The sequence below is a fragment of the Anser anser genome (assembly GCF_964211835.1).
Source record: "Anser anser genome assembly, chromosome: 2".
Classification (NCBI taxonomy): Eukaryota; Metazoa; Chordata; class Aves; order Anseriformes; family Anatidae; genus Anser; species Anser anser.
Genome location: NC_139721.1, coordinates 10,964,547 through 10,980,208, shown reverse-complemented (window position 1 = coordinate 10,980,208; position 15,662 = coordinate 10,964,547). Strand labels below are relative to the sequence as shown.

At 43.3% G+C, this 15,662-nt stretch overlaps 1 long non-coding RNA gene across 1 annotated transcript; it reads right to left on the bottom strand.

Annotated features, from left to right (window-relative positions):
- Positions 1-11,218: 11,218 nt before the first annotated feature.
- LOC310895661 lies at positions 11,219-15,662 on the bottom strand. Its single transcript, XR_014580833.1, has 2 exons — positions 14,719-15,662; positions 11,219-14,178 (listed from the first exon to the last, which is right to left on the bottom strand). It is a non-coding gene; the product is annotated as an uncharacterized lncRNA (long non-coding RNA).

Below are 15,662 nucleotides of genomic sequence, written 5' to 3'. Positions count from 1 at the left end.
ATTCTCAGATTTCAGAGAACAGTAATTACAGAATAGAGAGATCAAATTTCCACAGCTTGTAATTTTCATTACTTCATCCCTTGCTCAGTGATGTGAACAGACAAGCTCCAAAAAACAGCTGAAGCCTAGCGTGGAGGGTTGATTTTACCATGAGAAGAGGAGGGGGGATTAAGTGGGGTGGAAAGGGCTTGCGAACAGCTTCAGATGCACAGAAGAGGAGGGGAGAGGCAGAGGGAGGGATGTAGCAGAGGGAGGTGATTTTTCACATAAACCCAGAGAATTAACTTCTCTTTTGATCACCAGGCCCTTCAGTAGCCCAGTAAAACTAGTTGGAGGAGAAAAAAATGGTGTTGAAGCAGCCCCCTCCCTTTGTTCTTCTGAGGTGGCGTAGGGTGTCCTGTTCTCTTGTTCCTCAGTGTGACAATGCTGTTCCACAGAGAGAAAAAACTGACAGAACTGGCCCTGGCAAATTTTTTGATAAATGCATTTGAGAATGAGCAGAAGTTGTAGGAGAATTATCACCCACCTGTAAGCTGCTGAAATCCTACAGCCTGCATTCTTCCTTTTGAATTCAAGGGGGTTAGAGGTCTCCATTTATTACTGTGAATGTGCTCAAGGATCAGATGGTGAGGAGACACTTAAGCTGTTGTTTTTTCATTCGCATCAGCATTGATGGTAAAGAAAAATGACCCCACCAAATCTCTGCTTGCTTCAAGGCATTACTCACTTTCTCCCTTAAAACCCTGCTCTGCTCAGAGTGGGGAGGTCAGGACAAATATGACAACTTCTGTGGGATGATGAGTGTAATTTAGCCACCGTGAACATACTCCTCCTGTGGCCTCAATCTTCCTCTCTCATTTGGGAGCCCTAAGGGTCAATGGGTTGTGCTGTATGGAAAGCTCTAGAATCTTGTGGAGCAGGGCAGTATGGGCAGGACAGTAGCAGGGCTCTCATCAAAAAAAGGATAAACCATAATTCCATTTAGCTGAAATTTCTCCATATGAAGCTGCATTGCATTTCGAACTGCCTGTGAGTCCTTAGTCCTAGACCTCAAAACCTCTCATCACCAGGCACTGAAAAGCAAAGGAAAATACAAACCAAAAAGACAGTTGCAGACTAGAGCTCAATGAGTCCTTTAACCCAGGGAAACCCAGTGTTTGGACAACTGAGTCCTTCAGAGGAGGCAGTCAAGGTTCCTTCCTGCTGAAGGGTTTGAAAAATAAGGTACAATTTCCTGCACTGTGGAGCATTCCTCCTGCATACAGCTATACGATACCCATCTGGAATTTGGAATGAGTGCAGCTCGCCTCCGGCAAATTCCACTCCATGAAATACCATCATGCCCACAGAGCAACTGATGGCCCCAAATGCCCTTGCCCCATCCTCCCCTTTCCCCCCTCAATCCTCTTCCTTTTCTTTGTGTTGTACTGGGTTGATTACTCAGTAGATTAGTTAGTCTGGGCCTGGGTTTGGGTTTTTCACTCTGGCTAGGTGAGAAATGCTCTGTTTTCATCCCCGATCTACACACATGTGCCCAGCTGCATAGGATGGGAGCAACCAGCATCTCTGGTGTATCAGCTGGAGTTTGCAGTTATGGCTTGTCACTCTCTCCACGTTCAATCCTGCTAGTATGCAAAGCATTTAGAGTTCACAGATGGGGAAATAAAGACCTTTCCATTAGTCATACAAAATCCCTGACATCAGTTACTGACGCTTTGTGGGAGTTGTTTTTTTTTTGTTTTTTTTTTTTTTTTTTTTTTTTTTTTTTTTGTCTTGGCCATCAGAAATGAGTGTTTTCATGTGTATATACAATTACAGGTAAAGTCAACACCTTTTGTGTTATGCGGGACTGTCAGGCCTCTTGCGCTGGATGCAACACCTGATCTGTTTGACTCTTGCCTCATACTTCCTCACAGATAAGACAACACCTCATGTATTCCCAGAGGGGCAATATGACATTTCCTCCTATGTCACACTCAGTTAGACAGCAAGTTGGATCATGAATTTGGATATAGCTGTAGGTGCTGAGCTGTTTTGCTGGATGCCTGCTATTTTGAAAGTCCCCGTACTTAAGAGCCCTGTTTCAGGGCACTATTCTGTACTGCCCTGAGAGCTGCTGTGTAAGCCAATGTAGTGCACGCATCCTGTAGGTGACCTGACACCGTGTGTCTTGGGATAGGGTTTGTTTCCTGCCTTGACACATCCTCTTGTCTCTTCATGCTGGCACTGCTTGTAGTACAATTACTTGGTGACCTGGATTCAGGAAGGAACCTCTATGAAAATAAAACAGATAGGCACACCTAAGGGACAAAGTGAAGAGGGGGAAGGACAAAGTGCTGGATTGAGTGGTAGAGAGTATGATGAGGTAGAGATACCTGAGCTGGAAGCATCGTCCCAAATGCTGGGGTCTATGTGATAGCATGGTGTCAAGTACTGGCAAGTTTGTCCCATGCAGTGACCTCCATTCTGTAGGAGATGCACAGAGGAAAGAGTGGTTGTAGATGAACATTTGCAGAATCCCAGAATGTCTGAGCCTGGCAGGACCCTCCGGAGGCCACCTAGTCCCACCCAGCTCAAGCAGGGACACCCAGAGCAGGGTGCCCCTCACCCTGTCCAGGCAGCTTTTGAAGATCTCCAAAGGAGAGAGATTCCACTCTCTGTTTCAGGAGATTCCAACCTGTGCCAGGCTGTGATTTCCGGGGGACTTTACTTAAATGCACCATCTTGCCTTGTATATGACCTCCACATCCAAGCTGCTAAACTCTTGGTGATTTGGGGGCGATCAGCAGAAAAGGCAAGTTAACCCTGGGTACCGCAAGTGGCTTCACTTAGAGATCTTTAAAAACTCTTAACAAACTTTTAAAATCCATTTTTTTGTCTATCCCTGGTTAAAAAAAAAAAAAAAAAGAGGAGAAGCAGGAAACAGAAGCAGAAAAGGGATACAAAGCAGGAAAGGCATGCTCTCCTCTCCTTTCCATGAACGATTTTGCTGGGCGGCTGAGGAGGGGGGGTCGTGGTGTACCGTGAGAGACAGGGGCTGCAAGAGCAGTGGGGCAGAGGGGACAGACAACCCGGGGGGGCACCGGACCCCAGCACAGCCCTCTCGGAGGCGGGTGGGGAACCATTTCTGCTCCTCTCCCACCCAGAAGCATCCTCCATCCCCCGAGGGGAGGGAAGGGCAAAGCGGAATGCCAGGATCTCACCATCTTCGGGGCTGGTGGCCGGCAGCCGCTGGATGGCAGCATGTCCCCGCCGAGGGACCGCCGGGCCACCCGCCCTGCTCCTTCCTACCCACAGCCAGGCAGGCGGGAGGGGCGAGGGGGATAAATAAAAGAGACAAAAGTTAATGTTTTCCTTTGCCAAAGTCCTCCTTAAAAGCAGGAGGAAAAGATAATTGCTCTAGATTTCAATCGCTCGGTGTTAAATGTCGTGAAACAAAAGAGCAAACACACGTAGCAGGATTTTTTAGGCAGGGTATCCCCAAAGCACTGGTTTGGGTCTCCTCTTACCCTCAGCCCCCAACCATGTGTTGGGTGTGGGGGTGTCCTGATACACGGCCCCCTCTGCTGTGGCACGCAGGGGTGAGAAAGGATGGTTTCTCTCTCAAATTATGCTATGGAGCTGAGAGCCACAGTTTCTCCTAAGGAAATAAATCCTGGCTGTAGAAATCCATCAGACCCAAGTCTGCTTTCCATGACTGGGGCAAGAAAGAAGGAGGAGGACACACAGGCCTTTCTATAACCTTTCCTCTTCCCCTTACTCTCAGGCAGCCTGGGGCTGTCCAGATCGCAGCAGCTTTGAGAAGAGATTAGCCAGAGCACTCCAGGCTGCAGCTGCAGCTTCCTCCACCCCCAGCCTGCCTCCAGGCTTTCCCAGCCCAACAGGGGCTAGGAGCAAAACTGCCCGACATCAGCTCCATCTGGGGTCACTGCATCCTGCCCTGTGCTAGGCAGGGGCCCCAGCCCCTTCTCCTTGCTACCACTGTCACCTCTTGCTCACCGGTGACCGCAGCTCAACCTGTCCTCCCAGACCACACAGCAAACCTGCCTTGCTGCAGGCTGATAGCAGCAGCCAGAAGGGTTTGGATATATTTATCCTGACCCTGCCCTTTAGGCAGGCATCGAGAGGGTCACATACTCTTCCTTGCTTGTGCCCTTGCCGTGGCCATCTTCTGTTTCTGTCCCCTCAGCTAGGTCACCTTATGTTGCCAAAGTGGCAGAAAGGGGCTTTAGTGCAGTTTGAAATCCAACCCAAATTATCCTGCAATTACCATTTGTGCTTGGAACAACATGAGGGAATGCACTTCTTTGCCCCCAGGCAGTCGTCCAGCCTGCTCCTTGCTTCCTCATCTGCTGCCACCTTCCAGTCCCCCAGAAGTGGCTGCCAAAAGCAGGATCACACAGGAGCCATCCCAAATTCCCCCTTGAACTCTGAGGGCTTGGGGGCTGTGTCCTATGGCAGCTGCTTGGATCCAAGGTCATTGAACTTAATTAGCTGCAGTCTCAGAGGGCAGAACCAGGTGGGATGGGAACAGTGAATCCCCCTGTTTGCTGCAGTATTGATACCTCCCTGTGGTCAAATCATCTGATCCACATGGTTGCCTTTTTGCTTGCTGCACAGACTGGATGCCCACGTGAATGTCTATGTCCTGCATCACTCAGGAGGTCAGATCTGATGGCTGGAGCCACCCCTCTGGCCCTAGATCTGCACAGCGTTTGGGATGTGATTCTCAGCCAAATGAACTTGGAGGGCTTCACACACTTAGCTTCACCTGTAATGCTTGTGTCTCATGCTAGCAGAAATGGAGTTGACAAAATTGGCAAAAAGTTGGTGTAAATGAAGTGGGATAAGTAGCAGCACACATGGAAAAAACCTACTGCTAGCTGTCACCTCCAGCAACCAAATACAGACCGTGGCTTTGACACACAGGGTAATGCTATCTGTAGTCAGATCACAGGGAAAGTCTTGCTGAAGGGTGGGTGGCCACCCAGGGTTGGTGGGTGGTGGAGTAAATCACCGCCGCACTTGCACTGGAGGAGTACAGGAGTCAGTGAACAGGACCATAGCTGGGACAGCTGACCCCATCGCTGAGATGGAGAAGACCAGATAGCCCACATGATGGGCCAACCAGATCCAGAAGGAGAGAGGCCGTGGACAAGAGGGGTTTTGCTGTAAATGCAGGAGAGGCAGACAGAGATGCCAGGAGGCAGCAGTAGCTGTTGGAGGAGGATTTGGCTGTGTGAATCTCGCGCTTGGTACATGAGTCTTGGCAGGTCTTGTAGGAGAGCTGGATGCTGCCTGTATGTGTCCATATCTGAGGACAGTGGTTGGCTCTAGTGAAAATCTTCCGGGGTGTGGCTCAAATGTACTTCTCCCGTAAAAATGCAAACACACACAGAAATGCTTTATCTGGGTGCTCTGTTTTTCTTTTTGTCCCAAAATGCCAGAAGTAGCCTCAAGGGATAGTGAAAACTGAAAGGAAAACGTTGCAGCTTTTTTAAAACTACCAGCTGCAGTTTGGAACGGCAGCTAAAATCTGATTACTGCACACACCCGGCGGTGTAAGGTGCCTGTGTTCTTGTTATAAAAAGCAGCTATAAAATCATGGAAGAGTGAACAGAGGAACAGAGGGAGCATGTTAGACTCCAGGACTGCAAGCTCCAACACGTTCCCAGCCCAGCCAGGCAGCTTGCTGAACAAGGGATATTCAGAGTTTCGGTCTTCTCAGCACCCTCCTTGCAGTTGTTTCAAATGAAAGACTTGTCACGATTTTTAAGCTGTGAGACATTTGCTATTTATGGAGGCTCCCTCTCCCTCTTTCTTGACCTGTAATGGCCTTATAAAGTGCCAGCCTCAGCACAAAGTGGACTGTTTCTATCCTGTGGCCCTGCCCCACTGTGCCTGCTGGGTTGGCTGGCTGCATTATAAATAGCTCTCCAAGAAAGGTATAACAGATAACATTTGACATCTGAACCCCCAAACTCTCTTGCTATTAAAATGTCTAAAATTTTGACTGAAGAGCCTGCTAAAGTCTCCTGTCCTCAGCGCTGTGTTCTTAGGGGCTGAGTGGAAATCAGAGCTGAGAGTTGCTGCAAGTCTTTACTGTAGCAGCACGTAAGTTAACGAAAGTTAAAAGAAAGAGTCTGGGAGGGAGAAAAATTGTCCTGGGTGTCTCTGTGTATGGCTGTTAATGCCAACTATCAACTACTGATTTGAACCATAATGATCTAATGCTGTACTGCTTCAACTCAAACATCAAAGACTGGTTATATCAACATTGTCACCCAACTTCTCCGATCCCTCTGTCATACCAACTACAAAGCTCAGCATCCCACACACCCAAGTCTTACAAGAATGTAGTTGCCGCTACTTCTGTCTGGTTGGGGTTCATATTTCAGAGCAAGAAACATTTAAGTGAGAAACGAATAACTTCTGAAGCATTTAAATTTTGGTTATGACCTTTAACTGCTGATCTTTAGAAAGAAAGATTCATTTCCATATGTACCAAGGCAGATTTTAGGTGACTTCCTAGGTCAAAATTGAGGCATGCATGAAGTTTTAGAGGCTTCCAGGTGAATAAGAGCTGAGCCAAAGCTGTGAATTGCAGTATGTGAGTTAGATCCTTAGGTAGGATCCAGGCATGTCCATCCTTTGGTGGCTGTGAAGCAGAGCTACCTGCTATTCATGAGGGCAGCAACAAGGATGAGAGCAAGAGCAAAGCAGTGACTTTTGTGTCTTCTTTAGTTATTTTTATTTTTATACATCCATATTATTTCTGTTAGGATGCAAAAGAAAGATTTTTTGATATTTCCACTGATGTCAGCTGAGCAGGGGATAAATGTTGATTTGAAGGGAAACCAGGCAAAAATCCAGCCTCTAACTTTTTTTTTTGTCCTATTTGGAAAAGAAACAAAACACAAATTACTGGCGTCAAAAATAACTACATCCTCTTGGAACCTCAGCACAGCGTACCGAGTTAAATTCCCCCAGGTATAATACATTAAAGTGCGCACTGATTTGCTTATCAAAACAAAGAATGAGTATGCACACGCCAGGGGTGGGGTGCCGAGTGGTGAAGGTGCCTTGCTACGGAGTGGAAACTCCATGTTTGAGTCTTGCAGAAGGCTTGTGCCAAAGGCCACTCTCTTCTCTCCAGCTGTTTCTGGTCCTGCAGGCTAGGAAAGGTCAAATAAGCTGAGCTCCTTGTTAGTCACATAGATCCCCTGACTCCTCCTGATGCAAATTAATATTTCTAGCTAGCGTGGTGCATAGGCTTGGGATGGACCTTTGTTATGGAGGCTATGGTAACACAGATAAAATGGCTTTGAGTTGCCTCCCTCCTTTCCGTACAGTAAAGTCTGTTCTACTTATGTTTAGCACACATTGATCTCAAGACCCATCTTTTACTTGACACAGAATTGCTCTATAGTCACATATCTTCTATTTTTTAGTTCATTTCCTCTGCTTCTGCTCCTGCCCTGGCCCTGGCAAAGCACAGGTCAGGCACTGCGCTCTGAACAGCCATTAAGGAAGACATCCCTGGAAGTTTAAAGCAGTGTCAGGAATAAGAAGCAGATACAGTGCTCACAGCTTGACCCCCTTTTTTTCTCCCTAATCTCTGCTGGATTTCTGTATGTGCAGTGCTTGCAACACAGGCCATTCAATTCACTGTAATGGGTGGGATGAGGCTGCTCCATCATACTCTTCTCTGTGTAATTAAATTTTACAGGATGAAATATAATTATGGGTATAGTGATTCCTTATGCGCAGACCTGGACCATTGGCGCTTACCATTCACTACAGACTCTCATAGTTCATTCTGAGCACAGATAATCCAAGGAGTTGCTGCTCTAACAATCCCCACTTTCTATTTCACCACTGACCCAGTTTGGTAATTACAACACTGCCGAGTCTCTCTTGGGTTTGGCAATGGATGTCATATGCTTGAGTGATGAGTAGCCCCAGCTGTTGTGTTTCATTTTATTTATTTAACGTGAACTCATGTGAATTCAATAACATCTAATCTACCGAGCACTGAATGAATCATGCAGAACAGTTTGTAAAAATCCTGTATATATAGCTTCAGAGTACGCAAGCTATTTTCCTGGAAGAAGTTGCGTAGAATTTCATTAGCTGCATGAATCTGGTAGGAAGCTCTTCATGTATGATATATTGTTTCTCTGGGATTTTTAATGTGTTGTGAAAGTCTGCTGATGCAATGCTCGTCCTTTAATTTGACATTATAAAAAAAATAAAAGAAGAAAGTTATTTTTATCCTGAATGGGTTTATTTGGAAAATATCACCAATAAAGCCAGATGATTTGATGTTGCTAAACATTGCTGTTGGTATGCTCTGACATCAGAGCCTATATATTCAGCCTTTGCAGGACAAGTTACAGATGCCCTGAGAGGATCCTTTAGAGGAGAGAGGTGGCTAATGGAAAAATATCTCATCCTCCACAACACGAGTTTGCCTTAATAGAGACCACAGAGAACTCAGAGTGAGAAAGAATAACAGGATTATTCAAAGAATTCCATGTCTCAGGACAGGACATGATGTATTAGACGTTGGTCCATTTCCTACACTGTGCTGTGGATGTTCAGCAGTGACCACCCACAGTAAAAGCCATTATGTTTGTTTGTCTTTCCTGATGATTCAGGGTTCAGGGCTTTTGTTCATTTATCTTCTATTATATCTCTGACCATTTTTTATTTTTATTTTTTTTAAATTGTAAAGTCATACCTCTTAGAGATGCCCCTTCTTCTTTAAAAGATGGGAAGAGACAAGAAGTCTTAACTGTTTGTCTGTCAAGTCCTTGCTCAGAAAGACTTTCTAGATTCTGTACTTCCTAACGGTCAGACCAAATAGCCAAGACTGTTTTTCATCCTCATCAAAGCTGTAGAGAACCAGAAGCTCCCTTTCAAATGGGAGCGCTGGCACAAATATCCTTTCCCCTCTGCTTCCTCCTTGGGACCTGCGACAAAACCAAGCTGCCTGATGTCAAGGCAGGATTTGAAGAACCATTGTAGGGTGACAATGTTTTGGTTGGGTCATGACGTGGGTCATCTTTTCCAGATTGCTTCAGACATTTGAACAAATGAAACCCAGGCTGAAATGGGAGTCAGGACTGAGTTATTTCTGGGAAGCACTGTGCTGGAAACCACTTTTCCCACTGACACACCATGTATTGCTCCAGAGAAGCAGCTGAAAGGTGGCTGTTGGTTTCAGAAGCTGCTAGGTACTCTCATTTTTGAAGACAAGTTTGAGGAACTAATTTTCCTGTACATAACATTGAGGTTATTGGCCAGTTTACCCCTTGGCTTCATAGCACCTGAGTAGATGCTTCAGGATTTAGATGGCGCAAATTTTGCCATTTAAAAACAAAACTCATTTTTAAAAGTGGCAGAGATTGAATCAATTCCTGCCTAAGTAACAAGGGGTGTTTTCCCAATGAAAATACTTTTTAAATAGCCGAGGAACATAGACAGAACAGTAAGGAACAAAGCTTGTCTGCAAGGTACCAGACTGGAAAGCTGTCACATTAGTGCTAGCTACTATCTCAGCTTTCAAACAGCTTCTATCATAAATGTTTAATTTAGTTTTTTCTTCGATTACATTCTTGCATGGATAGACAAGGAAAAAATGTCAGACTTGCAACGTATTTTGACATGCTAATTTCCATGGGATCAAAATCTTGCAAGAGGCCTCTCTGGAGCAAGTGTCTTCAGCAACTAACTGAACTGATGAGCTTTTAAAGAATTTATGATTTCATAAAGCTATTTTTCTGAGGCTGGCTTTTGATATTTTATTGGTATCTCTAAAGTATTGTTTTTGTTCCAAGTACCCTTAGGTTCAAAGGCAGATACATCTAAAATTTTTAAATGATATTTCAGAATACCTTCTAATATTATGCCCTTATCTTTTTAGAGATATTGCGTCCTTGTCACGTTGATGAGAAAACAAAAAACACAGAGAAAGCAACTGATTTCTCATATGGGAATGGGAAGTCAATAACATGATAAGATACAGAACAGCAGCCATGCTTTAAGTTAAATTTCTCTGTCCATACCAGGCTTCTCTAGAAAATGTAGAGGCTCTCATGGATTTTGAATATGCAACACTTCTTCCATTCTCTGCATTGAAAGATATGGGATATATATATATGTATATAATGATTTGTGTTTTCCAAACACCCATCTGTAATTTGCACTGCTTATCCAGGTTTTGATCTGTCACAGAGGGAGGTGATAACTATGTAACACCGAAAGTAACCTGCTCTGTAGTAGTGAATGGCTCATCCCATATGATGTCTTTCGGTCCAGTCAACCACAATGACAGACAGGCAATGAACAGAAACACCTGGATAAGTATGAATTTACATCTTGCCTCCAGCTATTCTTTTGCTGTGGAACACATAAAGCTCCTCCTACACTCTGGTTCCTTAAAAGTAACCAATCCATCTCTCACCTTTTCCACTATCTGCCTATTTAGTATAGAAAGACTGAATGGCTCTCATTTCTATTCAGGTGGTCTCTAACCATCCCCACTTCACTGTGCAGAAACAATATTACCCTTGCTTCAATAATATATGTATGTGTATATGTAAATATATACATATTCATATATATATACATATATATGTCATTCTGGGTGGTAGAAGGCCTTGAGGACTGATAGAAATTATGATAGTCAGAAATGAAAGGACTATGAAAATATATTTCATCCTTCATCTGAATTCATGTGACCTTTACTTGGCAAGTCTGATGACCTCTTTAATCCATCTTTAACCCCAAATGAAAAAGGAGATTGCATGGTTTGCTTTGTTTCATTCTCTCTGAATTTTTGGATATAACAGAATGAAATATGAATGAAATGCAAGAATTCAGACCTTACAGATTTTAGCCATGGTTGGCCCTGTTGTTCTGGGGATGTCTTCCACGTGTTATAATTCTTCTGCTCAACGCCTGTTCACTTCCAATTTCCACTCTGAGTAACGCAACTCACCTTCAAAGTACCCAGTGACAAGGACAGTTCATGAGGCAGATTGGGCTCAGCGAAGACAATTCTGCTACATAAGCCTAATTCAATGTGCAAAGAACTGGAAACATTTTGTTCGAAGGAGCTGGGGGTAGATCTACATCCTACAAGATGTTAAACAAAATGCAGAATGTAGAACTTCTTATAATTACTTCTTTGAAGAATTCTGTTCACCTCAAATTTTGGACATAGACAGTAAAACGTGGTGTGATTTAATATTTTCTCATCACTGAATTCCACGCACAAGGAGAGAAGTATAGAGAGAAGAGAGAAGAAATTTTTCACTCGCTACACCAGAGGCCTCATTATTCACGTTTCAGTGAATAAAACAATGATCACTACAGAAACCAATGAGGTAATGACCACTGCAGGGAAAAAACAAACAAACAAACAAAAAAAAACCCTAGCCTTACATCTGAAGTTTCATGAGGTTTGAGCCAACTCATTTTGCTTCGTGGGTGGAACATACTAAAGGTATATATGGCCAGCTACGATTGTGCAGCTAATGAATGATAATCTTTAAACAATAAACTTAAAAATCATATGTTTTCATGCATACTTTTTTGTTTGTTTGTTTGTTTGTTTTTGTTTTGTTTTAGTTAGTTAGTTTGTTTGTTTCACAATCCTCTGACAAAGCCAGGGTCCAGTCAGAAAAGGCGTGGTATGGTAAGAAAAGAGATTGTACTTGATGTCTCTGCTGAGTGTTTTTTCTTGGGCAAGGTTGAGGTGCATAGATAAGCTCACAGTTACCATGCTTCCTGAACAATGCTACCCTTAGGTCTCCAATACCAATAACTTTTCCTAGCAATACATTCCAGTTGTACATCATGCAACAGATCAGACTTTGGATCTAGCCTGACTGCAAGTTATGGCCAAATTAGTGAGGAAACAAAGTTCTTCCAAAATGGTCTAGTTCAATCAAATGTCACAGGTTTGTTGTAGTCATTCCAGTGTGAAGTTTTACGGTGTGTATGATCCAAGAGGTCATAGATGGTAATGGTCCTTTCTGACCTTAAAAGTCCGTGAATCCCTCCTCTACTCAGTCATTCAGTTCTTACAGGAATGTCTCTTACTGTATGTAGCAGTCAAAAATTGGATGGAATTGAATTCCTTGAAATGTAAATATATATATACTGTATTATACATATAAATATATATATATAATGTATGATTTGTGCTCAAAAATTACACTCCAGATAAAATAAAACAAAGTGTAGACATTGATAATTCTTTTCAAGCAATTGCTTATAAATTTAGTAAGCTGTCTGCCTTTTTATACTTTTCAGTCTGTTCTCATTACAGACATGGCAGAAGGCTTTGTAGTAAATTTGGAATTTGCTGAGTGAGAAAATGAAGATTTATACAAAGCTAAATTGAACAAATGGTGAATAATTGATTTAACTGACCTGACAGCTCACACTGTGCTTGTAAATAATACATAACTTTTTACTATACTGATAATTTAGTATTCTGTGCTCCTAGACGCCTTTCAGTAAGTTACCACAAGGAGCAAATAATCTTTGACCATTCTAAAAAGACAAAAATATGCTTACCAAGCATATTCTGGTACCCTGATTGTAGATTGCAACAGTCCAATATTGTGCTGATAAAGCATCTTCTTAAAGGCTCTACGCCCTTCTGTCTTTTCTTTCTATAATATTGTTGGACAGATAACATCAAGATAACTATCTCTTACTTTTCTGCTAGCCACCAGCTCCTGGAGTTAGACAGGCTCTGTGTAAATTTACTTAGCAGCACTGCAGTGAACAGGATCACAGTGACTTGTAACAGCAAATGCAGTTGCCAGTTCTGCATTTCCTTTTCTTTCAATGTGTACGTTTGAACCCTTCATCAAATGCATAAACACAAGCTATTGGTAAACTGGTTCTTGACACAGACATACAGCCCTAAGTTTATATATGTGTCTGATAGCTTCATTGCCTTGTAACTACTGTAATAACCTATACCATAGGAGCGTGAAAGGCTACCACTAGAATCTGGCAGCCTTCCATCCCCACCTTGCAGCAAAGTAACTGGTTAAAAAAAAAGTACAGAGCAGTGGAGAGTTTAGCCTGCTTTGTACTAGAATCTGTTCACTCACAACTGAAATATATCCACTTGGAGAAGGGAAGCAGCCTTTCTTAAACACAACAAGGAGCATAAGGATTTAAGAAATAGCAATACTGCATGACCTGTCGGAGTGACCAGCTGAAAGCTCTGAGGGCTGCGTACTGTTCATTGAACCCCCCCAAAAAAGTTCTCCATAAAGCCAGTGGGAAGCACATGCCTTTCCAAAGCTGGTCTAAAGTTCTCACTTCTGGAGAGAAGACTGGTACATATTACAATTTTGCTGACTCCTTTTTAACAGCATTATCTGTGGTAAGTCGCTATTAGTACATTGTGGATGAGAGCTAAAGCACACACGTAGCTAGGAAATGTGAAATCATGATACCCAGTGCAATTTAAACTGAAACTGCTGCACTTCTTTCATTTTAATGCTGTATCATTTTAATGTCTTAAGGTTTGTGTGCAGTGCAGCTGAATTATGATAACTGCAGAAAATTTCTGGGCTTGACTCCAGCTGCTTTCTCTGAAAGCAGAAGACACCTATCCTACCCATCAGACAGCATGTCTGGAAGGCTCTACCTACTGTAAATAACATTCATTCTGCCCTCTGACTTGTAAAATTTATCCAGTCCTAGTGTGTGAAATCCCCAAAGTAGACTACACATTTAGCATATGTCTAGGTAAGTAGGCTGGCACTGGGTGCAGAACAGGAGGGTGACTTCAAAAGCTGGGACCCATGAAGAGGTAGACATTTCCAGGTTGCAGCCCAGTGCTACAGCCTCTCTCCTACTTGTACCCAGGCAAATCGGGATCTGACAGATAAGTTATGGACATGAAGAAAGGATGCAGCATAATGTCATATAACTGGGTGAACTTCAGTCTGAACAGTTGGTGGAAAGGGTTCATTGCACAAGTCTCACCTTCAGAGCTCAAGACTCAGCCAATCCTTATAGTTTAAGGTCCCTCACTCGATTTGTGTGTATATGTGTGTGTGTGTTTCCAGCTTGTCATCTTTTTCTTTTCCACTCCGGTCTGGATGATGCTTTCCTTTAAACACCCACACATGAAAGCTCCTGAAAGAGAAGAAGAAAATTAGGGACTGCAGAGTTAGTCAATATCTATGTTCAGTGACACCAATTTGATGCTGATAGAAGATGGAGCAGCTGAAATTAGAATGAACAGATTTATGATAAGCAATATCACTTGAATAGCTTTGATGAAATGGGGCTGAAGCCCAGCAGACTGGGCTTACAAAACAATCACTTTTTGTATTTGTTGGGTGAAGAAAAGAAGAAAGGCAGAGAGAAACTTGCAGAAGGGAGAGCTGTAGGGGTCTCTACCCCCTGTGGGCACCTGTAGACACCAGCTGCAGAGCTCTGCATACTCTCTGTTGAGCCAGACCTTTCCCTCTGGCAACAGGTTCTCAAGGGAAAGTCCATCAGAAACCAGTATCTCTTGCCTTTTATTTTATCATAGGCTGGGTCAAGCAGATTGGGCAAGACATGACAGGGATAGCTGACTTTGCAATGATGAATTTTTCATGCTGATTTCTCAGCAATGATTAGCAAAATATTCTGGGTTTGTTGCAACAGCCTTTTATTTTATGTACATACCTGACATTCTCCAGTATGTCCCATCGTATAAAGATTCCTGTTCTTCTTACAATAAAATAGCATTCTCTTGTTATCCCATATCCTTCCTTGTGTCTGATTTCCTGTCTGATTTTTAGGCTGTTTGTGAAGGCAGTTCTTAAAATTGTAGGGTCCTTCTGCCACAATAGCATGAACATCAGTAGCTGCTGGTAGGCTCCAGTGTGAGCTGCATAGGTCTAATCCGGAGTTAGATCTGTGGAGGTAAATATCCAGGCTTGTTTCTCTGGGGTTAGGTTTTGCTTTTATCTGGTAGGTGTTTATGTTTCCTGATGCCCTGTCTGCAGGCAGGAGAGTCTGAACAAAGTCCAGATCCTCTGGACTCTGACCCCAGAGGAATGGCTGCTTCCCCTTTATACAAGGAGTTTGCTGCAGCCCAATACTTGCTTCCTTCCCCAACACCAGGGATGGTGTGCACTATTCTGACAAAACAGATGTTTTGCCTAAAAGCTTTTGAACCTTACAAATGAATCCCAAATGCATCATCTACCTCAACTAACAAAAGGAGCTAAAACATGAAAAGAGAACTGAAGGGGGGAATGCAGCATTTTGATGCTGTTGAGAGAACGAGAAGTGAAAAGGCCCAATGCTATTTTAAGATCACAGAGGGGAGAACATGCAGTGGTTTTCTGGTCAGCTTGGAACAAGAAAACAATGATTTAGGAGACCTAAAAAGTCTTTTTAAAAAGTTGTCCAGTGGAAGCCCAACACATCCACCTCCTTTTATTTTGCAGACAGAGAAACTGAGGCAAAGCTCAGGCAGCAAAGTCCTTGTAGTAAATGAGCACTCCAGCACATGTGCAATGGTGGCAACATTGATCACACTGACAGTTTACTTCCAGAGTCAAAAATTCTATTTTATCCCCATGTTGTAGATGAGGAAATGCTTGACATGCAGACCCAGCCCA